Raw genomic sequence first — 25,201 nt, 5'->3', positions numbered from 1 at the left:
TTAAACACAAAAGTTGATCCAATAAATGAATCATACTAGATCACTTTTTAAAAAAGTTAAATAGCATAGAGAAGTACTCTAAACCTGTGCTTAATTAGAAACTGGTGATAGTCTAAAGCAAATTTGGACTTCAGCAGACTAGCCATAAATATTTGCAGTTGTTGTTCAGTCACTCAGTCATGTCCAACTCTTTGTGACCCCAGGGACTGCAGCACACCAGAGGACTCTTCTGCCCTTCACTACCTCCCGGAGTTTGCTCAAACTCATGCTCACTGAATCAGTATTGCCATTCAACCATCTCATGACTTGTCACCCCCTTCTCCTGCCCCCAATCTTTCCCAGCATTGGGGTTGTTTCCAAATGATGCAGCCCTTCACATCAGGTGGCCAAAGTTTTGGAGCTTCAACATGAGCATCAATCCTTCCGATGAATGTTCAGGGTTGATTTCCTTGAGGATTGACTGGTTTGATCTCCTTGCAGTCCATGGAACACTCAAGAATCTTCTCCAGCACAATTCAAAACTATCAGTTCTTTGATGTTCAGCCTTCTTTATGGTCCAAGTCTCACATCCATACATGATGTCAACTACAAATTGGCACTTACCAAGAGCATTGCCAACAACGGAACAACAATGGTGTTTGCCATCTGCCTCTATGGAGATTGAATCCCATGCTGCTATAGCTGTTGACCTTCAACAACCCCTGAAGGAGTTCAGGGTGGAGTTAGACACTCTGTGCTCCAGGGAATCTGGTGGGACAGGTCTTTAGATAGTTGGATGTTTTTAGGAACAGATTTAATGATCTCAATCCATCAGTTCAGTTCAGTTCAGTTCATTCACTCAGTCGTGTCCAACTCTTTGTGACCCCATGAATTGCAGCACGCCAGGCCTCCCTGTCCATCACCATCTCCTGGAGTTCACTCAAACTCATGTCCATCGAGTCCGTGATGCCATCCAGCCATCTCATCCTCTGTCGTCCCCTTCTCCTCCTGCCCCTAATCCCTCCCAGCATCAGAGTCTTTTCCAATGAGTCAATTCTTCACATGAGGTGGCCAAAATACTGGAGTTTCAGCTTGAGCATCATTCCTTCCAAAGAAATCCCAGGGCTGATCTCCTTCAGAATGGACTGGTTGGATCTCCTTGCAGTCCAAGGGAATCTCAAGAGTCTTCTCCAATACCCCATTTCAAAAGCATCAATTCTTCAGTGCTCAGCCTTCTTCACAGTCCAACTCTCACATCCATACATGACCACAGGAAAAACCATAGCCTTGACTAGACGGACCTTAGTTGGCAAAGTAATGCCTCTGCTTTTGAATATACTATCTAGTTTGGTCATAACTGTTCTTCCAAGGAGTAAGTGTCTTTTAATTTCACGGCTGCACTCACCATCTGCAGTGATTTTGGAGCCCCCCAAAAATGAAGTCTGACACTGTTTCCACTGTTTCCCCATCTATTTCCCATGAAGTGATGGGACCAGATGCCATGATCTTCTTTTTCTGAATGTTGAGCTTTAAGCCAACTTTTTCGCTCTCGTCTTTCACTTTCAACAAGAAGCTTTTTAGTTCCTCTTCACTTTCTGCCATAAGGGTAGTGTCGTCTGCATATCTGAGGTTATTGATATTTCTCCCGGCAATCTTGATTCCAGCTTGTGTTTCTTCCAGTCCAGTGTTTTTCATGATGTACTCTGCATATCAGTTAAATAAGCAGGGTGACAATATACAGCCTTGACGTACTCCTTTTCCTACTTGGAACCAGTCTGTTGTTCCATGTCCAGTTCTAACTGTTGCTTCCTGACCTGCATACAGATTTCTCAAGAGGCAGGTTAGGTGGTCTGGTATTCCCATCTCTTTCAGAATTTTCCATTATACAGAGTGAAGTAAGCCAGAAAGAAAAACACCAATACAGTATACTAACACATATATATGGAATTTAGGAAGATGGCAATGACGACCCTGTATGCAAGACAGGAAAAAAGACACAGATGTGTATAACGGACTTTTGGACTCAGAAGGAGAGGGAGAGGGTGGGATGATTTGGGAGAATGGCATTCTAACATGTATACTATCATGTAAGAATTAAATCGCCAGTCTATGTCTGACGCAGGATACAGCATGCTTGGGGCTGGTGCATGGGGATGACCCAGAGAGATGTTATGGGGAGGGAGGTGGGAGGGGGGTTCATGTTTGGGAACACATGTAAGAATTAAAGATTTTAAAATTTAAAAAATAAAGAACTTAAAAAAAAATTGTGATCCACACAGTCATAGGCTTTGGCATAGTCAATAAAGTAGAAATAGATGTTTTTTTCTGGAACTCTCTTGCTTTTGTCATGATCCAGTGGATGTTGGCAATTTGATATCTGGTTCCTCTGCCTTTTCTAACACCAGCTTGTACATCTAGGTAGGTTTATTCCGAGGCAATTTATTCTTTTTTGTTGCAATGGTGAATGGGATTGAGTCCTTTATTTCCCTCTCTGATTTTTCATTGTTAGTATATAGAAATGCAAGTGATTTCTGTGTATTGATTTTGTATCCTGCAACTTTGCTAAATTCACTGATTAGCTCTAGTAATTTTCTTGTAGTATCTTTAGGGTTTTCTGTAAAATATTATGTCATCTTCAGACACTGAGAGCTTTACTTCTTTTCTGACCTGGATTCCTTTTATTTCTTTTTCCTCTCTGATTGCTGTAGCTAGGACTTCCAAAACTGTTTGAGTAATAGTGGTGAAAGTGGACACCCTTGTCTTGTTCCTGATCTTAGGGGGAATGCTTTCAGTTTTTCACCATTGAGAATAACATTTGCTGTGGGCTTATCACATATGGCCTTTACTGTGTTGAAGTAGGTTCCTTCTAAGCCCATTCTTTGAAGTGTTTTAATCATAAGTCGGTGCTGAATTTTTTCGAAGGCTTTTCTGCATCTCTTGAGATTATCATATGATTTTCCTCTTTCAATTTGTTAATATGGTGTGTCAGATTGATTGATTTGTGTATATTGAAGAATACTTGCATCCCTGGGATAAACCCAACTTGATCATTGTTTATGAGCTTTTTAATATGTTATTTAAGTCTGTTTGCTAGAATTTTTTTTAGGATTTTTGCATCTATGTTCATCAGTGATACTGGCCTGTAGTTTTCTTTGTTGTGTGTTGTCTTTGTCAAGTTTTGGTATCATTGTAATGGTGTCCTCATAGAATGAGTTTGGACGTGTTCCTTTCTCTGCAATTTTTTGAAAGAATTTTAAAAGAATACGCATTAGCTCTTGTCTAAATGTTTGATAGAATCCACCCGTGAAGCTGTCTGGTCCTGAGCTTTTGTTTTTGGGGAGATTTTTGATCACTGTTTCGATTTCAGTGCTTGTAATTGGGTTGCTCATAATTTCTGTTTCTTCCTGGTTTAGTCTTGGAAGATTGAACTTTTCTAAGAACCTGACCATTTCTTCCAGGTTATCCTTTTCATTGCCATACAGTTGTTAATAATAGTCTCTTATAATATTTTGTATTTCCACATTGCCTGTTGCAACCCCTCATTTTTCATTTCTAATATTGCTGGGTTTATTCTTCTCTCTAAGAGTCTGGCTAAGGGCTTGCCAGTTTTATTTCTCTTCTCAAAGAACCAACTTTTAGTTTTATTAATCATTGAAGTGAAGTGACGTCGCTCAGTCGTGTCCGACTCTTTGTGACACTTTGGACTGTAGCCTGTCAGGCTCCTCTGTCCATGGAATTCTCTAGGCAAGAATACTGGAGTGGGTTACCATTTCCTTCTCCAGGGGATCTTCCTGACCCAGGGATTGAACCTGGGTCTCCAGCATTGGAGGCAGACGCTTTAACCTCTGATCCACCAGGGAAGCCCATTGTTTTTTAATTTCTTTTTCATTTACTTCTGCTCAAATCTTTATCATTTCTTTCCTTGTGCTAATTTTTGGAGTTTTTAGTTCTTCTTTTTCTAGTTGATTTAGGTATAAAATTAGGCTGTCTATTTAATATTTTTTTCTTGTTTCTTGAGGTAGGATTGTATTGCTATAAACTTCCCTCTTAGAAATGCTTTTGCTGCATCCCATAGGTTTTTAGTCGTCGTGATTTCATTGTCATTTGTTTCTAAAATTTTTTTGATTTCTGTTTTGACTTCTTCTGTCACCTGTTACTTAGAAATGTATTATTTAATCTCCATGTTCTTGTGTGCTTTATGGTTTTTTTTTCTTGTTATTGCTATATAGTATCATAGTGTTGTGGTCCAAAAAGATGCTTGATTATGATTTCAATATTCTTAAAGTTACTGAGGTTTGAATTGTGACCCAAGGTATGGTCTATCCTGGAGAATGTTCCATGTGCACTTGAGAATAAGGTATATTCTGCATTTGGATGGAAAGTCCTGAAGATATCAATGAAATCCGTTTCGTCTAATGTATCACTTAAGACTTTTGTTTCCTTATTAATTTTCTGTTTTGATGATCTGTTCATTGGTGTGAATGGGGTGTTAAAGTCTCCTACTGTTATTGTATTACTGTCAATTTCTCCTTTTATGTCTGTTAGTGTTTGTCTTATGTATTGAGGTGCTCCCACATTGGGTGCATAGATATTTACAATTGTTATGTCTTCCTCTTTGATTCATCCCTTGATCATTATGTAGTGTCCTTCCATGTCTCCTTTAATATTCTTTATTTTAAGGTCTATTTTGTCTGATATGAGGATTGCTACTCCAGTTTTCTTTTGCTTTCTATTTGCATGGAATATATTTTTCCATCCTCTCACTTTCGGTCTGTATGTGTCTTCAGGTCTGAAGTGGTTTTTTTGTAGACAGCATATATATGGGTCTTGTTTTTGTATCCATTCAGCCAGTCTGTGTCTTTTAGTTGGAGCACTTAATCCATTTATATTTAAAATAATTGATATATTGCCTATTTTTTTGCCTATTGATATATTGCCTATTGGTTCCTATTGCCATTTTCTTAATTGTTCGGGGTTTGTTTTTGTAGATCTTTTTCTTCTCTTGTGTTTCCTGATTATATAAGTCCCTTTAACATTTGTTGTAAAGCTGGTTTGGTGGTACTGAATTCTCTTAACTTTTGCTTGTCTGAAAATCTTTTTATTTCTCCATCAATTTTGAATGAAATCCTTGCTAGGTATATTAATCTTGATTGTAGATTTTTCCCTTTCAGTACTTTAAATATATCCTGCCATTCCCTTCTGGCCTGCAGAGTTTCCACTGAAAGATCAGCTATTAGACATATGGGGTTCCTCTTGTATATTACTTGCTGCTTTTCCATTGCTGCTTTTAGTATTCTTTCTTTGTACTTAATCTTTGTTAGTTTGGTTAGTATGTGCCTTGTCATGTTTCTCCTTGTATAGGACTCTTTGCAACTCTTGGACTTGATTAGCTATTTTCTTTTCCATGTTGGGGAAATTTTCAACTATAATCTCTTCAAAAATTTTCTCATATGCTTTCTTTTCTATTCTTCTTCTGGGACTCCTATAGTTCAACTGTTTGTATGTTTAATATTGTCCCAGAGGTTTCTGAGACTATCCTCAGTTCTTTTCATTATTTTTCATTTATTCTGCTCTTTAGTAGTTATTTCCACCATTTTATCTTCCAGCTTACTGATACGTTCTTCTGCGTCAGATATTCTGCTATAGATTCCTTCTAGAATATTTTTAATTTCAGTAATTGTGTTGTTTGCCTCTGTATGCTTATTCTTTAAATATTCTAGGTCTTTGTTAATTGATTCTTGTATTTTCTCCATTCTATTTTCAAGGTTTTTGGATTATCTTTACTATATTCTGAATTTTTTTTTCAGGTAGTTTGCCTATTTACTCTTCATTTATTTGGACTTTTATGTTTTTAGTTTGTTCCTTTATTTCTGCAGTATTTCTCTGCCTTTTCATTTTTTTTTTAACTTATTGTGTTTGAGGTCTCCTTTTCCCAGTCTTCAAGGTTAACTTCTTTCTTCCTTTTGGTTTCTGCCCTCCTAACATTGGTCCAGTGGTTTGTGTAAGCTTCTTATGGGGTGAGATTTGTGCTGAGTCTTTTTTCCCCCTTCCCTCTGATGGTCAAGGCTGAGTGAGATGGTAATCCTGTCTGCTGATGATTTCGTTTGTATTTTTATCTTGTTTGCTCTTTGGATGAGTTGTTCTGCACAGGGTACTACTGGTAGTGGGTGATGGTGGGTCTTGTATTCAAGTGGTTTCCTTTGTGGGAGTTTTCACTAGTTGATACTCCCTAGAGTTAGGACTTTTCTGGTTGTCTTAAGTCTTGGAATCAGTACTCCCACTCCAAAGACACAGGGCTTGATCTCTGGCCATGAACAGAGATTTTATAGGTGGTTTTTTATTGCATTAAATGAAATTAAAGCAAATACCCAGAAAAAAAATAAACCTCAGACAAATGGCAATTACAAAATCATGCAAGTAGTCATTAAATAATGGAATATATACATATACACCCATAAGCAAAATCAAAGCAGTCCAACAAAAATAAGGTACAATAGATTGACCTGGCAAATAAAGGAAATGAAATATAATTTCCACCTGTTAACAAAACTAACTAAAGCACAAACTGGAAAACAAAGCTAAAGCAAGGTGCCAACTGGGGAATAAAACAATGCAAATAAAACTAACAATAATGGTGATAAAAAAAAAAAGAATAGAAGTGCAAAGTTAAATAGAGGTAGATAAATAAGATTTATATATGTATACACACACACACACACACACACACATATATATATAAGATTAATTACAAGGAGAAAAGAAGAGTACAAAAAGTAAACAAAGGAATAAATGTAGAAAAACAATAGAAAACAATAATAGGTTGTAAAGATTTAAAAATTATAGTTAAGAAAGAAGAAAAAAAGGAAAACTCTGCATAAATCCAAAAGGCCAAAGTAGAGACAGAGGTTTATAACAGCAATAAAAAGTGTGATTGAAAAAAAAAAAAAACTCAAAAGCTTAGTTAGATTTCATAGTGCTAATGAAATTGACAGCTACAACAGAGGGAAAAAAGGGGGGGAAAGAAAAAAGAAAAAAAATCCAAAGGAAACTACATAAAAAGTCACAATGGGATTAATAAATGTTTTTTCATGAGTCTCTGCTGTCAGCATCCTTTCCCTCTCTGGAAGTCACAGTCCACCTCACTTCCCTAGGATGCCTTCCAACACTGTGTTGGTCTCTAGACCTGCTGTGGGGGTAGCTCAGACTTTAATCTGGTCCTACTCCTGTGTGTTCTTGCCTCCAATGTCCACAGCTATCAGAGCTAGTGCATTTTTGTGTGTGTGAGAGAGCTCTCAATGTCCTTTCATATATTCCATAGACACAGAGTCTGCCTAGTTGATCATGTGGATTTGATCTTCAGCTTGTACAACTCGTGGGAATGTTTTGAGTCTTCTTCCTTAGCCACACTGCCCCTGGGTTTCCATTTTGGTTTAATTTCCCCCTCTGCATGTGGGTCATCCACTGGGGTTTGCTCCTGAAGCTGACCTGGAGGACTTGGGTCTGCTTCATTGAGGGCCAGGTATGGAGGTGGTGTGGCTGCTTGGCTCTCAGGGGTTCTGGCAGCACCAGGTACTCAGGGGAGTTGGTGGCTAGGGCTGCAGGAAATACAGTGCTCTAGAAGGGTATGGCAACCAGTATTGGCCAATGAACTCCAGTATTCTTGCCTGGAGAATCCCACTGACAGAGAAACCTGGCAGGCCACAGTTCACTTGATCACAAAGTCACAGCAGAAGCTACACTGCATGCATAAATGCAAGACTTTTTCGGCTGGTGGCAGCTCTGCCCCAGTGAGGATTGAGCCTGAAGGTGGCACAGCTGCTTGGGTCGCAGGGACCCTGATGGCACCAAGTGTGTAGGGACATGGACTGCCTCAGCCAGAGGAGTTATGGCCCTGTCAGAGTCTTTTTATGAGTCTCTGGTAGCTGGCAATCAGAAGGCCCCTTTGGCTAGTCTTTCTGCATTGCTCCACCCATTCAGTCACTTAGAGGGTTCCCTTGCCTGGGGTCCTTCTCTGGTGTTCAGTGCATCAGGCACTTAAATGGGCACCCTGGGTGGGGTTCTACTCTGTTGTTCTGCCTGTCAGGCACTTGAGGGGCCAGCCTCTCTATTGTTCACCTGCTGGCATGTGGGGAGGGCACCTGCTGGCATGTGGGGAGGGAGAGGCTATGGCGATGACTCTATCCCCTACGCATGACTCAGAAGTATTGCCTTGCTTCTGAGGCTGCCTGGCTTTCCTCCACAGGAATTTCCCACCACAATCTTCTTGCTCACATCCCCTTGGTCCATATCTACATAGTCAACAGCAGCCCTCACCCTGGGATTACTCCATAATCTCTATGCTCCAGTTCCCAGTCACTGCACCTTCTAGAGGACCTGCATCCTTGTGCAGGGCATGTATGGCTGCAGTAAAGACTGTCGGATTCTCATCCCATTTAGGCTTCCATGGATCAGCTGCTTCACTCTCGGCCCTAAATGTTTCTCCTCTGACCCAGACAATTACCCCTATGTGGGGATTGGACCCCTGTTTCACTCCCCCCACTGTCCGAGGGCAGGTCCATTCTTACTAACACTCTTGTATTTCTTCTAGTTCCTTCATCCTACCAAGTTTTGCATGCTTCTGTATATTCTTTTACAGTGGCCAGGTACTCCTGTCCATTTTCGGCTGGTGTTTAGCAGGTGATTCTGTGTCTAAAGGTGTATTCCTGATGCATCTGTGGACAGAGATGTACTCCACATCCACCTAATCTTCCACCATCTTGTTCCTTCCTAAGTGTTGCTTCTTGACCTGCATACAGGTTTTTCAGGAGGCAAGTAAGGTGGTCTGGTATTCCCATCTCTTTCAGAATTTCCCACAGTTTTCTGTGATCTACGCAGTCAAGGGCCTTAGTGTAATCAATGAAGTAGATGTTTTTTTTCTGGAATCCCCTTGCTTTTTCTATGATCTTATGGATGTTGACAATTTGATCTCTGGTTCCTCTGCCTTTTCTAAATCTAGCTTGTACATCTGGAAGTTCCCAGTTCACATACTGTTGAAGCTTATCTTGAAGGATTTTGAGCATTACCTTGCTAGCATATGAAATGAGTACAATTGTATGGTAATTTGAACATTCTTTGGCATTGCCCTTCCTTGGGATTGGAATGAAAACTGATCTTTTCCAGTCCTGTGGTCACTGCTGAGATTTCCACATTTGTTGGCATATTGAGTGTAGCACTTTCATAGCATCATCTTTTAGGATTTGAAATAGCTCAGCTGGAATTCCACCACCTCCATTAACTTTGTTTGTAGTAATGCTTCTTAAGACCAGCTTGACTACAAACTCCAGGATGTCTGGCTCTAGGCGAGTGACCACACCACAGTATTTATCCAGGTCATTAAGACCTTTTTTGTACAGTTCTTCTCTGTATTTTTGCCACCTCTTCTTAATATCTTCAGAGGCTACAGCAAAGGTAAAGGTGAACAATTGCTCTCTCTGAATTAGTATATCTTCTGGAATCTAAGATCAATTGTGGACTAAAAAAGGACTTTTTTGTCCTTATTGTTACTAAAGATTTTTAGCTTCATATAATCCTTACAAAAATATATTAAATTGCAGCTATTCATTTCAGTTCAGTATTAATAAGTACATATGAGAAAATGTACTAGCTCTCTGCCTAGTACTGTGGGGAAAAAGGAAAGCTATAAATACACACTCTTCCTTATAATGGTCTTGCAATTTATCATTTACAACATTCTATAACATCTACCATTTCAATTCACCCTCTCATTCTCTCACCTCAAATATGCGAGCAAGGCAAAACACGTACTATTCCCATTTTATAGATGTTAAAAGGGAAATTTTGAGAAATAAACTAGAGCCCAATTATGTGCATTAAGTGCTGTTACTCAGTGGTATTTGAGTTTTCTTAGATGTCTCAAGTTATTTTCAAACAAATTTCTTTCCAGAACATATAGAATGAATCTCTCATGGTATCATTTCAAGTCAGCAGAAAAGACAGCTGTTTTGGGGCCAGAGCTATTTTCAGATTACTTACTTGGACCTGGGACCTAGTCTGGCACCCCAACTCTTGATGCCCTTATGTCTTCCCATCCTAGATCTTTTCCTGCTGCCTTCCATCTACCTAGAGCCCCCTTGCAATGGACATTAAGATATTACTTGTTCTCTGAACCTGGTTTACTTCTTTTTTCTTCCTAATCAATATTGTTCTCTTTTGTCCTTGTGACCAAGTACCTCAGAGCACTTTCCCCTTTGATAATTAAAACATCTATTTCTGCTTTATTGACTATGCCAAAGCCTTTGACTGTGTGGATCACCATACTGTGGAAAATTCTTCAAGAGATGGGAATACCAGATCACCTGACCTGCCTCTTGAGAAACTTGTATGCAGGTCAGGAAGCAAGTTAGAACTGGATATGGAACAACAGACTGGTTCCAAATAGGAAAAAGAGTACATCAAGGCTGCATATTGTCACCCTGCTTAATTAACTTATATGCAGAGTACATCATGAGAAATGCCAGGCTGGAAGCAGCACAAGCTGGAATCAAGATTGCTGGGAGAAATAGCAATAACCTCAGATATGCAGATTATACCACCCTTATGGTAGAAAGTAAAGAGGAAATAAAAAGACTCTTAATGAAAGGGAAAGAGGAGAGTGAAAATGTTGGCTTAGAGCTCAACATTCAGAAAAATAAGATCATGGCTTCTGGTCCCATCGCTTCATGGGAAATAGATCGGGAAACAGTGGAAAAAATGTCAGACTTTATTTTTTGGGCTCCAAAATCACTGCAGATGGTGATTCCAGCCATGAAATTTAAAAACGCTTACTCCTTGGAAGGAAAGTTATGACCAAACTAGATAGCATATTGAAAAGAAGAGATCTTACTTTGCCAACGAAGGTCCGTCTAGTCAAGGCTATGGTTTTTCCTGTGGTCATGTATGGATGTGGTAGTTGGACTGTGAAGAAAGCTGAGTGCCAAAGAATTGATAACTTTGGAACTGCGGTGTTGGAGAAGACTCTTGAGAGTCCCTTGGACTGCAAGGAGATCTAACCAGTCCATCCTAAAGGAGATCAGTCCTGGGTGTTCATTGGAGGGACTGATGCTAAAGCTGAAACTCCGATACTTTGGCCACCTCATGCGAAGAGCTGACTCATTGGAAAAGACCCTGATGCTGGGAGGGATTGGGGGCGGGAGGAGAAGGGGACGACAGAGGATGAGATGGCTGGATAGCATCACCGACTCGATGCACATGAGTTTAGGTGAACTCTGGGAGCTGGTGATGGACAGGGAGGCCTGGCGTGCTGTGATTCATGGGGTCGCAAAGAGTCGGACATGATTGAGCGACTAAACTGAACTGAAGTGAAGGTATTAATAAGTGCTAATGAACTAATGAACTAATGCATTATTTTCCCAGGGAGCACAATTTGCATTTTAACTGAGGCTTTTTAGAGAACTATGCTTCATCCTGTTCAAGTCGCCCCCTAGACAAAATCTTCAAAGGCTCCCCACTGTCAGTCAAATTAATTTCAAACACTGCCATCCTGAGGTATTAAAGCCCCCAGAATATGATCACAATATAACCTTTATCTCCCAGAAATCTACCCTGTATGTCCAGCAAAATGGACTACTCCCTTTGCTCCATATAGTCACACTTCAGATGTTAACCTCTCTTCTCCATAAATGTTTCCCTAATCCTTTCTGACTGCCACACCTTTAGCATTCAAATAATTATGAGCTAATCTTACCAGACTAGCTGTTGGAAGAATTACAGAAGTAATTGAAACAAGCAGCCAAATTAGAAGTGCCTAGACAATTATGAAGATGGAAGGATTCTAGAGATAAGCTTTGTCCACTTCATACTTTTGCCAAGTATTATGCCTGGAAGTGGATGTTCAGTAAGTTACCAATTAGGGAGCTTTGTCCTCGATTCAGCCTTGCTGAAAAAGTGGGCCTATGGGTATCAGAAATTTGCAAATATCAATATCCTCAGAGAGAAGAAAATTAAGGAAGTGACATACATAAGGTCATACAGTTAGTGAAGTGGCAATCCAGAACTTGAAAATCTACTGCTCTTGAAAATCCTAATAGGAAAAAAAATTTACACTGTAAAGATGAGCCTTTACACAAAGAAGGAAATCATCTACAAAACAGAAAAGCAGTGGGCTGACTGTGAGAAGATATTTGCAAATGATATTTTAGATAAGGAGTTAATATCTAAAATATACAAATATGTCATACAGCTCAGCATCAAAAAAATCAAACAATCCAATTTTAAAAAGGACAGAGGACCTAATAAGCATTTTTCCAAAGAGAAATGCAGATGGCCAATGGACACAGGAAGAGATGCTCAACATCACTAACCAACAGGGAAATCAAAATCAAAACCACATGGGATATCACCTCACACCACTCAGAATCAGTTCAGTTCAGTTCAGTCACTCAGTCATGTCCGACTCTGCAACCCCATGAATCACAGCATGCCAGGCCTCCCTGTCCATCAACAACTCCCGGAGTTCACTCGAACTCATGTCCATCGAGTCAGTGATGCCATCCAGCCATCTCATCCTCTGTCGTCCCCTTCTCCTCCTGCTCCCAATCCCTCCCAGCATCAGGGTCTTTTCCAATGAGTCAGCTCTTCGCATCAGGTGGCCAAAATATTGGAGTTTCAGCTTTAGCATCACTCCCTCCAATGAACACCCAGGACTGATCTCCTTTAGGATGGACTGGTTAGATCTCCTTGCAGTCCAAGGGACTCTCAAGAGTCTTCTCCAACACCACAGTTCGAAAGCATCAATTCTTTGGCACTCAGCTTTCCTTATAGTCCAACTCTCACATCCATACATGACCACTGGAAAAACCATAGCCTTGACTAGACGGACCTTCGTTGGCAAAGTAATATCTCTTCTTTTCAATATGCTATCTAGATTGGTCATAACTTTCCTTCCAAGGAGTAAGTGTCTTTTCATTTCATGGTTGCAATCGCCATCTGTAGTGGTTTTGGAGCCCAGAAAAATAAACTCTGACACTGTTTCCACTGTTTCACAGTCTATTTCCCATGAAATGACAGGACCAGATGCAATGATCTTAGTTTTCTGAATGTTGAGCTTTAAGCCAACACTTTCACTCTCCTCTTTCCCTTTCATTAAGAGGCTTTTTATTTCCTCTTTACTTTCTACCTTAAGGGTGGTGTCATCTCCATATCAGAATATCCATTATTAAAAAGCCTACAAATAAATGTTGAAAAGCAAGTATAGTCCTTAGATTTGCAAATTCAATTATTCCATTATTTCAGAAAATTTTTCTATTGTTATATCTTCTAATATGTTTTCTGTTTTATTGTACAATAAATAGAAGTCATTCTGTTTCAGCATTATTCTTAATAGATTATTTTTGATCCCACTTCTATTATCTTGTAACTAGTTTAATTTGTCTTTATCCTTTTCACTAACTGTTTACCCCAGAATTTTTCTTCATTGTTATCACTTTGAATTTTTAGCAATTCTACTGAGTTTCTTGCTCTTTATATTAGTTTTTAAATTATGTTTTTGCATCTCAATTTGTTTTCTTAACTCTATACAGATACTCGCTCAAGTGCCTGCTTTCAATTATTTTGTGTATAATCCTAGGAATGGAATTGCTTAGTCATATGTTAACCAAGAATTTTGTTACCAGGAAAACTATCCTTCAAAAATGAAGTAGAAATTAAAACATTATCAGATAAACAAAAGCTAAAAAAAAAAATTGTTGTTAGTAGACCTCCATTATAAGAAATCCTAAAAGGAGTCCTTCAAGCTAAAGGGAAAGTCAAGTCAAAGTGAAATCAAGTCACTCAGTCATGCCTGACTCTTTGCGACCCCATGGATAGTAGCCTGCACCAAGCACCTCCGTCCATGGGATTTTCAAGGCAAGAGTGCTGGAGTGGATTGCCATTTCCTTCTCCAGGGCATCTTCCTGACCCAGGAATCAAACCAGGGTCTCCCACATAGCAGGCAGACTCTTTACCACCTAAGCCACCAGGGAAGCTAAAGGGAAAGGAAGCTATAATATATGGCAACTTAAAGTCATATGAAGAAATAAAGATCTCCAGTAAAGAAAGGTGCATAAGCAAAAATAAAAGCTAACATCATTGTATTTTTGGTTTGTAAATTCTCTTTTGTTTCTTATGTGATTTATAAAGACAAATTCATAAAAAGATAATTATGAATCTATGATAATGAGCACAAAATATATAAAGATTTAATTTGTGACAACAACATAAATGAAGGGATGAATTTGGATAGGAGCAGAGTTAAGGTATGGTTCTTGAAGCTAACTTGCTGTCAATTGAAATTAAATTATTATGTATCTAGGATGTTGACTATAATCTCCATAGCATAACTAAAATGTGCAGAAAAGAAAGCAAAGAGGAAATAAAAATGCTACACTAAAAATTTAATCAAAGACAAAAAAACAATATTGGAAGAATAGAGGAACAAAAAAGATACAAGATATATGTTTTAATAGCAAAATGACAGAATTAAATCCTTCATTATCAGTAAATTCTTTAAGTGTAAATAGATTAAACTTACCAATTAAAAGACAGAGACCACAGAATGGGTAAAACCATGTTGCCACTATATACTGCTTACAAGTACTCACTTTAGACACAAACATACAAATAAGTTGAAATTGAAAGAATGGAAAAAGAAATTTCATGCAAACACTAACCAAAAGATAGCTGGAGTAACTATGCTGCTGCTATTGCTGCTGCTGCTGCTGCTAAGTTGTTTCAGTCGTGTCCGACTCTGTGCGACCCCGTAGACGGCAGCCCACCAGGCTCCACCATCCCTGGGATTCTCCAGGCAAGAATACTGGAGTGGGTTGCCATTTCCTTTTCCAATGTATGAAAGTGAAAAGTGAAAGTGAAGTTGCTCAGTCGTGTCTGACTCTTAGCAACCCCATGGACTGCAGCCTACCAGGCTTCTCCAGCCATGGGATTCTCCAGGCAAGAGTACTGGAATGGGGTGCCAGTACCTTCTCTGGGAGTAACTTTAATAATATCATAAAAAAGTACTTTATTTTTTTTTAAATTTTACGTTGGAGTATAGTTGATTACGGAGAAGGCAATGGCACCCCACTCCAGTACTCTTGCCTGGAAAATCCTATGGGCAGAGGAGCCTGGTAGGCTGCAGACAGTGGGGTCACTAAGAGTCAGACACAACTGAGCGACTTTCCTTTCACTTTTCACTTTCATGCATTGGAGAAGGAAATGGCAACCCACTCCAGTGTTCTTGCCTGGAGAATCCCAGGGACGAGGGAGCCTGGTGGGCTGCTGTCTATGGGGTTGCACAGAGTTGGACACGACTGAAGTGACTTAGCAGCAACATGGTTGATTAACAATTTTGTGTTAATTTCAGATGTACAGCAAAGTGATTCAGTTATACTTAAATATGTATCCGTTCTTTTTCAAATTCTTTTCCCATTTAGATTATTACAGAATATTGAAGAGTTCTCTGTGCTATACATTAGGACATTTTTTGTTATCTATTTTAAATATAACTGCATGTACATGTCAATCCCAAACTCCAATCTGTCCCTCCCCTAGCCCATCTTCCTTGGTAGCTATAATTATTCTCTTAAGTCTGTGAGTCTGTTTCTGCTTTGTAAATAAGCTGCTTTGTACGTATATAATTTTTAGATTTTGCATATAAAGTGTACCAAGCTTCCTTCACTTAATATGATAATCTCCAGGTCCATCCATGTTACTGCAAATGGCATTATTTCATTCTTTTTAATGACTATTATGCCATTGTATATATGTACCATATCCATCTTTATTCATTCACCTGTCTATGGACATTTGGTTTGCGTCCATGGCCTACTTATTGTAAACAGTGCTGCAATGAATATTGGGTTGCATGCATCCTTTCAAACCATGTAGAAAAACTGACTTTATTTATTTATTTTTTTTATTTTTTTTTATTTTTTAAATTTTAAAATCTTTAATTCTTACATGCATTCCCAAACATGAACCCCCCTCCCACCTCCCTCCCCATAACATCTTTCTGGGTCATCCCCATGCACCAGCCCCAAGCATGCTGCATCCTGCGTCAGACATAGACTGGCGATTCAATTCACATGATAGTATACATGTTAGAATGTCATTTAAATCTGAAAAGTTACAAGAGACTAAGAGGGGATTATATATTAGTGAAAAGTTTAGTTCAGCATAGCTAGAGGATATAACAATTATAAACATTTATACACTCAATAACATTCAAATTTTATGAAGTAAACATTGACAGACTAAAGGGAGAATTAGTTCTTCAATAAATTGGAGACTTCAATATCACACTTTCAATAATGGACAAAATATTTAGAAAGAAAATCAATATGGGAATAGAGAACTTGAACAACTCTGTAATTCAACTAAACACAGTAGACATACACAGAACAGTTCACCCCAAAAGAAACTATGCATTCTTCTCAAATGCAGATTGAACGTTTTCCCTAGGCCACAGGTTAGGCTCCAAAGGAAGTCTTTATAAATTTAAAAATATTGAAATCATACAGAGTATTTTCTCCCTCAACAGTGGGCTGAAGCTAGAAATCAATAACAAAAGGAAAACGGAAATTCACAGGTATATTAAATCAACAGTGTATTCTTAAACAACCACTGGGCTAAAGAAGAAATCCTAGAGAAGCTAGAAAATACACTGTGATTGATGAAAGGAAAAATATGAATACCAAAATATATGGGATGCAGCGAAACAAGTGCTCAGAGGTATGTTTGTAAGTATAAATGCATACATTAAGAGCTCAAATCAACTGACTACATTTTAAAAAATTTGAAGAGGAAAATTGTGAGGGGTGAAAAGGAACATATTTTTGAGAGGTATCATCCATATAGTCAAAGCTATGGTTTTTCTAGTAGTCATGTACCAATGTGAGTCTTGGGCAATAAACAAGGCTGTGCTGAAGAACTGATGCCTACAAATTATGGTGCTGGAGAAGACTCTTGAGAGTCCCTTGGACTGCAAGGAGATCAAACCAGTCAATCTTAAAGGAAATAAATCCTGAACATTCATTTGAAGGACTGCTGTTGATGCTGAAGCTCCAAAACTGTGGCCAAGAGATGCGAAGAGTTGACCCTTTGGAAAAGACCCTGATGGTGGGAAAGATTGAGAGCAGGAGGAGAAGGAGACAATGAGGATGAGATGGTTGGATGGCATCACCAATTCAATGGACATGAGTTTGAGCAAACTCCAAGATATAGTGAAGGACAGGGAAGCCTGGTGTGCTGCATTCCATGGGATTGCAAAAGAGTAGGACACAACTGAGCAACTAAATAAAAACTCTATTATCAATACTATACATACAATAATCTCATTCAATCTGGGGCGGGGGGGACTCCAAGGCATAGGTAATGTCATTACCATTTTACAGAGGCAAAAACTGAGATTCAAGAAAGCTAAATAATTTGTTCAAGGTTTCACAGTAATTTGTTGAGCTAAATCCAGGTTTAGGTATGTCTGACTGAAAAGATTTTTCTTTAGCCCAGTGCCCATAAAGACATAAGAATGGAGACATATTGAAAGAAATATCAGAGACAATTGATAAGATGCTGTGAGAAATTATATGTAGAAACCAAGAGAGGGAAAAAATTCAAAGAAAACTCATGCCTGGGTTTTTTACTTGAGTGAGTAGATTATGCTGTCAACAACTGATATTGGGAGAAGCTGGTTTAGGGAAGGAAATTCATTCAGTTAAGAACATATTGAGTTTGAGGTACCAGAAAGGCATCTAAGTGGAGTATATTTAGTACTTAAAAGTGCATCTAACACTATTTGATCACCATAGTATGCCAAGTGCTTTCCATCTTTGCATTCATTTCTGTAAGATGAGGGGGCTTCCCTGGTGGCTTAGTGGTAAAGGAGACATGGTTTCAGTACCTAGGTTGGGAAGATCCCCTAGAGAAGGAAATAGCAACCTGCTTCACTATTTTTTGCCTGGGAAATCCCACGGTCAGAGGAGCCTGGTGGGCTATAGTCCATGGGGTCACAACAAGTCAGACATGGCTGAGAGACACAACAATACCAATGTAAGGTGAGAGATTAAGATTTAGACTTCATCAGTCTGTTGAGAATAGAAAGGAAGGAACAGATACAAGAGATCTCACAAAGGAAGGATCTCTTAGACTTAGTAAGTGCCTGGATTTGGAGAAGTACTCCAAAGTCCCAGGCCTGGGTGCCTGGGTAAACAATGTTGCCTTTGATACTGAATGAGAAATATAATACTTTGTATTTATATTTGTCTTTATAGATGTCAGGTTCCTTTCCCACTTTATTGGGAACTGACTTGGAAAAGAAGATGTTAAATCTAACATTTGATGGGTTTGAAGCAACATCTAAACGTCTCTGTGGAAATGTCCAAGAAACAGCTGTGATACAGATTTGGAGTTAGTGTGATAGGGTAGGGCTGCAGATATAGATTTAGGAGTCATCCACATAGATATGAGAGTTGAAGCCATGTTACTGGGCAAGAACTTAGAGGAGGGGAATGCAGATGGAATATCAGTTCATTTGAGTCACTCAGTCGTGTCTGACTCTTTGTGACCCCATGGACTGCAGCACGCCAGGCCTCCCTGTCCATCACCAACTCCCAAAGTTTACTCAAACTCATGTCCTTTGAGTCAGTGATGCCATCCAACCATTTCATCCTCTGTTGCCCCCTTTTCCTCCTGCCTTAAATATTTCCCCGCAACAGGGTCTTTTCCAATGAGTCAGACCTTTGCATCAGGTGGCCAGAATATTGGAGTTTCAGCTTCAACATCAGTCCTTCCAATGAATATTTAGGACTGATTTCCTTTAGGATGGACTGGTTGGATCTCCTTGCAATCCGAGGGACTCTCAAGAGTCTTCTACAACACCACAGTTCAAAAGCATCAATTCTTCCGTACTCAGCTTTCTTTATAGTCCAACTCTCACATCCAGACAGGACTACTGGAAAAACCATAGCCTTGACTAGACAAAGTAATTGTTGGCAAAGTAATGTCTCTGCTTTTTAATATGTTGTGTAGATTGGTCATAACTTTCTTTCCTAGGAGTAAGCGTCTTTAAGTTTCATGGCTGCAGTCACCATCTTCAGTGATTTTGGAGCCCCCCAAAATAAAGTCTGCCACTGTTTCCATTGTTTCCCCACCTACGAAGTGATGGGACCAGATGCCATGATCTTAGTTTTCTGAATGTTGAGCTTTAAGCCAACTTTTTCACTCTTCTCTTTCACTTTCATCAAGAGGCTCTTTAGTTCTTCCTCGCTTTCCGCCATAAGGGTGGTGTCAATCTGCATATCTGAGGTTATTGATATATCTCCCAGAAATCTTGACTCCAGCTTGTGCTTCTTCCAGCTCAGCATTTCTCATGATGTACATAATTTAAATTATGTACACAGAAGAACTGTACAAAAAATACCTTCACGACCCAGATAATCACGATGGAGTGATCACTCACCTGGAGCCAGACACCCTGGAATGTGAAGTCAAGCGGGCTTTAGGAAGCATCACTACAAACAAAGCTAGTGGTAGTTTGTACAGTTCTTCTGTGATGCACATAGTTTAAATAAGCATGGTGACAATATACAGCCTTGATGTACTCCTTTTCCTACTTGGAACCAGTCTGTTAATCCACATCCAGTTCTAATTGTTGCTTCCTGACCTGTATACAGATTGCTCAAGAGGCAGGTCAGGTGGTTTGGTATTCCCATCACTTGAAGAATTTCCCACAGTTTATTATGATCCACACAGTCAAAGGCTGCAGCATAGTCAATAAAGCAGAAATAGATTTTTTTTCTGGAAACCTCTTGCTTTTTTGATGATCCAGCAGATGTTGGCAATTTGATCTCTGGTTCCTCTGCTTTTTCTAAAAACCAGCTTGAACATCTGGAAGTTCACTTTCATGTATTGTTGAAGCCAGGCTTGGAGAATTTTAAGCATTACTTCACTAGCATGTGAGATTAGTGCAATTGTGCAGTAGTTTGAACATTCTTTGGCATTGCCTTTCTTGGGACTGGAGTGAAAACTGACCTTTTCTAGTCCTGTGGTCACTGCTGAGTTTTCCAAATTTGCTGGCTTACTGAGTGCAACATTTTCACAGCATGATCTTTTAGAGCATATTTTCACAGCATCTCAACTGGAATTCCATCACTGCCACTAGCTTTGTTTGTAGTGATGCTTGCTAAGGCCCACTTGACTTCACATTCCAGGATGTCTGGCTCCAGGTGAGTGATCACTCCATCGTGATTATCTGGGTCGTGAAGGTATTTTTTGTACAGTTCTTCTGTGTATTCTTGCAACCTCTTCTTAATATCTTCTGCTTCTGTTAGGTCCATACCATTTCTGTCCTTTATTGAGCCCATCTTTGCATGAAATGTTGCCTTGGAATCTCTTGTTTGTGCTGACTGTATAAAGCTTCTCCATCTTTGGAGGCAAAGAATATAATCAGTCTGATTTTAGGGTGGACCATCTGGTGATGTCCATGTGTGGAGTCTTCTCTTGTGTTGTTGGAAGAGGGTGTTTGCTATGGCCAGTGCGTTTTCTTGGCAAAACTCTGTTAGCCTTTGCCCTGCTTCATTCTGTACTCCAATGCCAAATTTGTCTGTTACTCCAAGTGTTTCTTGACTTCCTACTTTTGCATTCCAGCCCCCTAAAATGAGAACAACATCTTTTTTGAGTGTTAGTTCTAGAATGTCTTGTAGGTGTTCATAGAACCATTGAACTTTAGATTGTTCAACATTACTGGTCAGGGCATAGACTTGGATTACCATGATATTGAATGGTTTGCCTTGGAAAGAAACAGATCATTCTGTTGTTTTTGAGACTACATCCAAGTACTGCGTTTTGGACTCTTTTGTTGACTATGATGGCTATTCCATTTCTTCTAAGGGATTTTTGCCCACAGTAGTAGATATAATGGTCATCTGAGTTAAATTCACCCATTCCAGTTCATTTTAGTTTGTTGATTCCTAAAATGTCAATATTCACTCTTGCCATATCCTGTTTGACCACTTCCAATTTGCATTGGTTCATGGACCTAACATTCCAGGTTCCTATGCAATATTGCTCTTTATAGCATCAGACCTTGCTGCATATTGGGGACCTACAGACCTGGGGTGTTCATCATTCAGTGTCTTATCTTTTTGCCTTTTCATACCATTCATGGTTCTTAAGGCAAGAATACTGAAGTGGTTTGTCATTCCCTTCTCCAGTGGACCACATTTTGTTGGAACTGTAGACCATGACCCATACATCTTGGGTGGCCCTACAAGACATGGCTCATAGTTCCATTGAGTTAGGCGAGGCTGTGGTCCATGTGATTAAATTGGTTACTTTTCTGTGATTGTGGTTTTCAGTCTGTCTGCCTTTTGATGGAAAAGGATAAGAGGCTTATGGAAGGTTCCTGATGGGAGAGATTGGGTCTTGTTCTCATGGGCGAGGCCACAGTCAGTAAATCTTTAATCCAATTTTCTGTTGATGGGTGGAGCTGTGTTTCCTCCCTGCTATTTACCTGGGGCCAACTAGCCCAGGCGGCTGCAGCCAGTGCACTAAGCACGGCCGAAAGGAGCTACCCCACGTGCGAGGTCAGGGGCAGCAGCCTAGAGTGCCAGAGGAGGCAGCTGGGAGGAGCAACCCCATGTCCAAGGAATTGTGGTTGCACGGGTGCAGGAGGGCCTAGAGGAGCCAACCCACGTTGAAGGTCAGGAAAGGCAGCAGTGAGGAGATACCCCTCATCCAAGGTAAGGAGCAGTGGCTATGCTTTGCTGGAACAGCCGTGAAGAGATAACAAATGCCCAAGGTAAGAGAAACCCAAGTAAGATGGTAGGTGTTGCAAGAGGGCATCAGAGGGCAGACATAATGAAACCATACTCACAGAAAATTAGTCAATCTAATCACACTAGGACCACAGCCTTGTCTAACTCAATGAAACTAAGCCATGCCCGAGAGGCAACCCAAGATGGGCGGGTCATGGTGGAGAGGTCTGATGAATGTGGTCCACTGGAGAAGGGAATGGCAAACCACTTCAGTATTCTTGCCTTGAGAACCCCATGAACAGTATGAAAAGGCAAAATGTTAGGATACTGAAAGAGGAACTTCCCAAGTCAGTAGGTGCCCAATATGCTACTGGAGATCAGTGGAGAAATAACTCTATAAAGAATGAAGGGATGGAGACAAAGCAAAACAATACCCAGCTGTGGATGTGACTGGTGATAGAAGCAAGGTCGGATGCTGTAAAGAGCAATATTGCATGGGAACCTGGAATGTCAGGTCCATGCTGCTACTGCTAAGTTACTTCAGTTGTGTCCGACTCTGTGCAACCCCACAGACAGCAGCCCACCAGGCTCGCCATCCCTGGGATTCTCCAGCAAGAACACTGGAGTGGGTTGCCATTTCCTTCTCCAATGCATGAAAGTGAAACGTGAAAGTGAAGTCACTCCAGTCGTGTCTGACTCTTCACAACTCCATGGACTGCAGCCTACCAGGCTCCTCTGCCCATGGGATTTTCCAGGCAAGAGTAGCGGAGTGGGTTGCCATTGCCTTCTCCAGTCAGGTTCATGAATCAAGGCAAATTGGATGTGGTCAAACAAGACATGGCAAGAGTGCACATCAATGTTGTAGGAATCAGTGAACTAAAATGGACTGGAATGGGTGAATTTAACTCACATGACCATTATATCTAGTACTGCAGGCAGGAAGAAATAGAGTAGCCATCATGGTCAACAAAAGAGTCTGAAATGCAGTACTTGGATGCAATCTCAAAAACGACAGAATGAACTCTGTTCATCTGCAAGGCAAACCATTCAATATCACCGTAATACAAGTCTTTGCCCCAAACAGTAATGCTGAAGAAGCTGATGTTGAATGGTTCTTTGAAGACCTACAAGACCTTTCAGAACTAACACCCAAAAAAGATGTCCTTTTCATTATAGGGGACTGGAATTCAAAAGTAGGAAGTCAAGAAACACCTGGAGTAACAGGCAAATTTGGCCTTGGGATGCGGAATGAAGCAGGGAAAAGACTAATAGAGTTTTGCCAAGAAAACGCACTGGTCATAGCAAACACCTTCTTCCAACAACACAAGAGAAGACTCTACACATGGACATCACCAGATGGTCAGCACCAAAATCAGATTGATTATATTCTTTGCAGCCGAAGATGGAGAAGCTCTATACAGTCAACAAAAACAAGACCAGGAGCTGACTGTGGCTCAGATCATGAACTCCTTATTGCCAAATTCAGACTCAAATTGAAGAAAGCAGGGAAAACTGCTAGACCATTCAGGTATGACCTAAATCAAATCCCTTATGATTATACAGTGGAAATGAGATATAGATTTAAGGAACTAGATCTGATAGATAGAGTGCCTGATGAACTATGGAATGAGGTCCGTGACTTTGTACAGGAGACAGGGATCAAGACCATCCCCATGGAAAAGAAATGCAAGAAAGCAAAATGGCTATCTTGGGAGGCCTTACAAATAGCTGTGAAAAAAAAAAGAGAGGCGAAAAGCAAAGGAGAAAAGGAAAGATATAAGCATCTGAATGCAGAGTTCCAAAGAATAGCAAGAAGAGATAAGAAAGGCTTCTTCACCGATCAATGCAAAGAAATAGAGGAAAACAATAGAATGGTAAAGACTAGAGATCTCTTCAAGAAAATTAGAGATACCAAGGGAACATTTCATGCAAAGATGGGCTCGATAAAGGACAGAAATGGTATGGACCTAACAGAAGCAGAAGTTATTAAGAATAGGTGGCAAGAATACACAGAAGAACTGTACAAAAAAGATCTTCATGACCCGGATAATCACGATTGTGTGATCACTCATCTAGAGCCAGACATCCTGGAATGTGAAGTCAAGTGGGCCTTAGGAAGCATCACTATGAACAAAGCTAGTGGAGGTGATGGAATTCCAGTTGATCTATTTCAAATCCTGAAAGACGATGCTTTGAAAATGCTGCACTCAATATGCCAGCAAATTTGGAAAACTCAGCAATGGCCACAGGACTGGAAAAGGTCAGTTTTCATTCCAATCCCAAAGAAAGGCAATGCCAAAAACTGCTCAAGCTACTGCACAATTGCACTCATCTCACGTGCTAGTAAAGTAATGCTCAAAATTCTCCAAGCCAGGCTTCAGCAATATGTGAACCGTGAACTTCCTGATGTTCAAGCTGGTTTTAGAAAAGTCAGAGAAACCAGAGATCAAATTGCCAATATCCGCTGGATCATGGAAAAAGCAAGAGAGTTCCAGAAAAACATCTATTTCTGCTTTATTGACTATGCTAAAGCCTTTGACTGTGTGGATCACAATAAACTGTGGAAAATTCTGAGAGAGTTGGGAATACCAGAACACCTGAACTGCCTCTTGAAAAATCTGTATGCAGATCAGGAAGCAACAGTTACAACTGGACATGGAAAAACAGACTGGTTCCAAATAGGAAAAGGAGTACGTCAAGGCTGTATATTGTCACCCTACTTATTTAACTTCTATGCAGAGTACATCATAAGAAACACTGGACTGGAAGAAACACAAGCTGGAATCAAGATTGCTGGAAGAAATAACAATAACCTCAGATATGCAGATGACACCACCCTTATGGCAGAAAGTGAAGAGGAACTAACAAGCCTCTTGATGAAAGTGAAAGAGGAGAGTAAAAACGTTGGCTTAAAGCTCAACACTCAGAAAACGAAGATCACGGCATCCGGTCCCATCACTCCATGGGAAATACATAGGAAAACAGTGGAAACAGTGTCAGACTTTATTTTTGGGGGCTCCAAAATCACTGCAGATGGTTACTGCAGCCGTGAAATTAAAAGATGCTTACTCCTTGGAAGAAAAATTATGATCAACCTAGATAGCATATTCAAAAGCAGAGACATTACTTTGCCAACTAAGGTCCATCTAGTCAAGGCTATGGTTTTTCAAGTAGTCATGTATGGATGTGAAAGTTGGACTGTGAAGAAGGATGAGCACTGAAGAATTGATGCATTTGAACTGTGGTGTTGGAGAAGACTCTTGAGAGTCCCTTTGACTGCATGGAGATCCAACCAGTCCATTCTGAAGGAGATCAGCCCTGGGATTTCTTTGGAAGGAACGATGCTAAAGCTGAAGCTCCAGGACTTTTGCCACCTCATGCAAAGAGTTGACTCATTGTAAAAGACTGTGATGCTGGGAGGGATGGGGACAGAAGGAGGA

At 40.0% G+C, this 25,201-nt stretch overlaps 1 protein-coding gene across 1 annotated transcript in view; it reads left to right on the top strand.

The window, feature by feature from the left end:
* LOC132658852 (uncharacterized) overlaps positions 1-25,201 on the top strand; it is a 91,146-nt gene that overhangs the window by 57,425 nt on the left and 8,520 nt on the right. The window lies entirely within an intron of this gene.

This window comes from Ovis aries, chromosome X (assembly GCF_016772045.2).
Source record: "Ovis aries strain OAR_USU_Benz2616 breed Rambouillet chromosome X, ARS-UI_Ramb_v3.0, whole genome shotgun sequence".
In the NCBI taxonomy this organism is placed as follows: Eukaryota; Metazoa; Chordata; class Mammalia; order Artiodactyla; family Bovidae; genus Ovis; species Ovis aries.
This window is presented reverse-complemented; position numbering and strand designations above follow the sequence as displayed.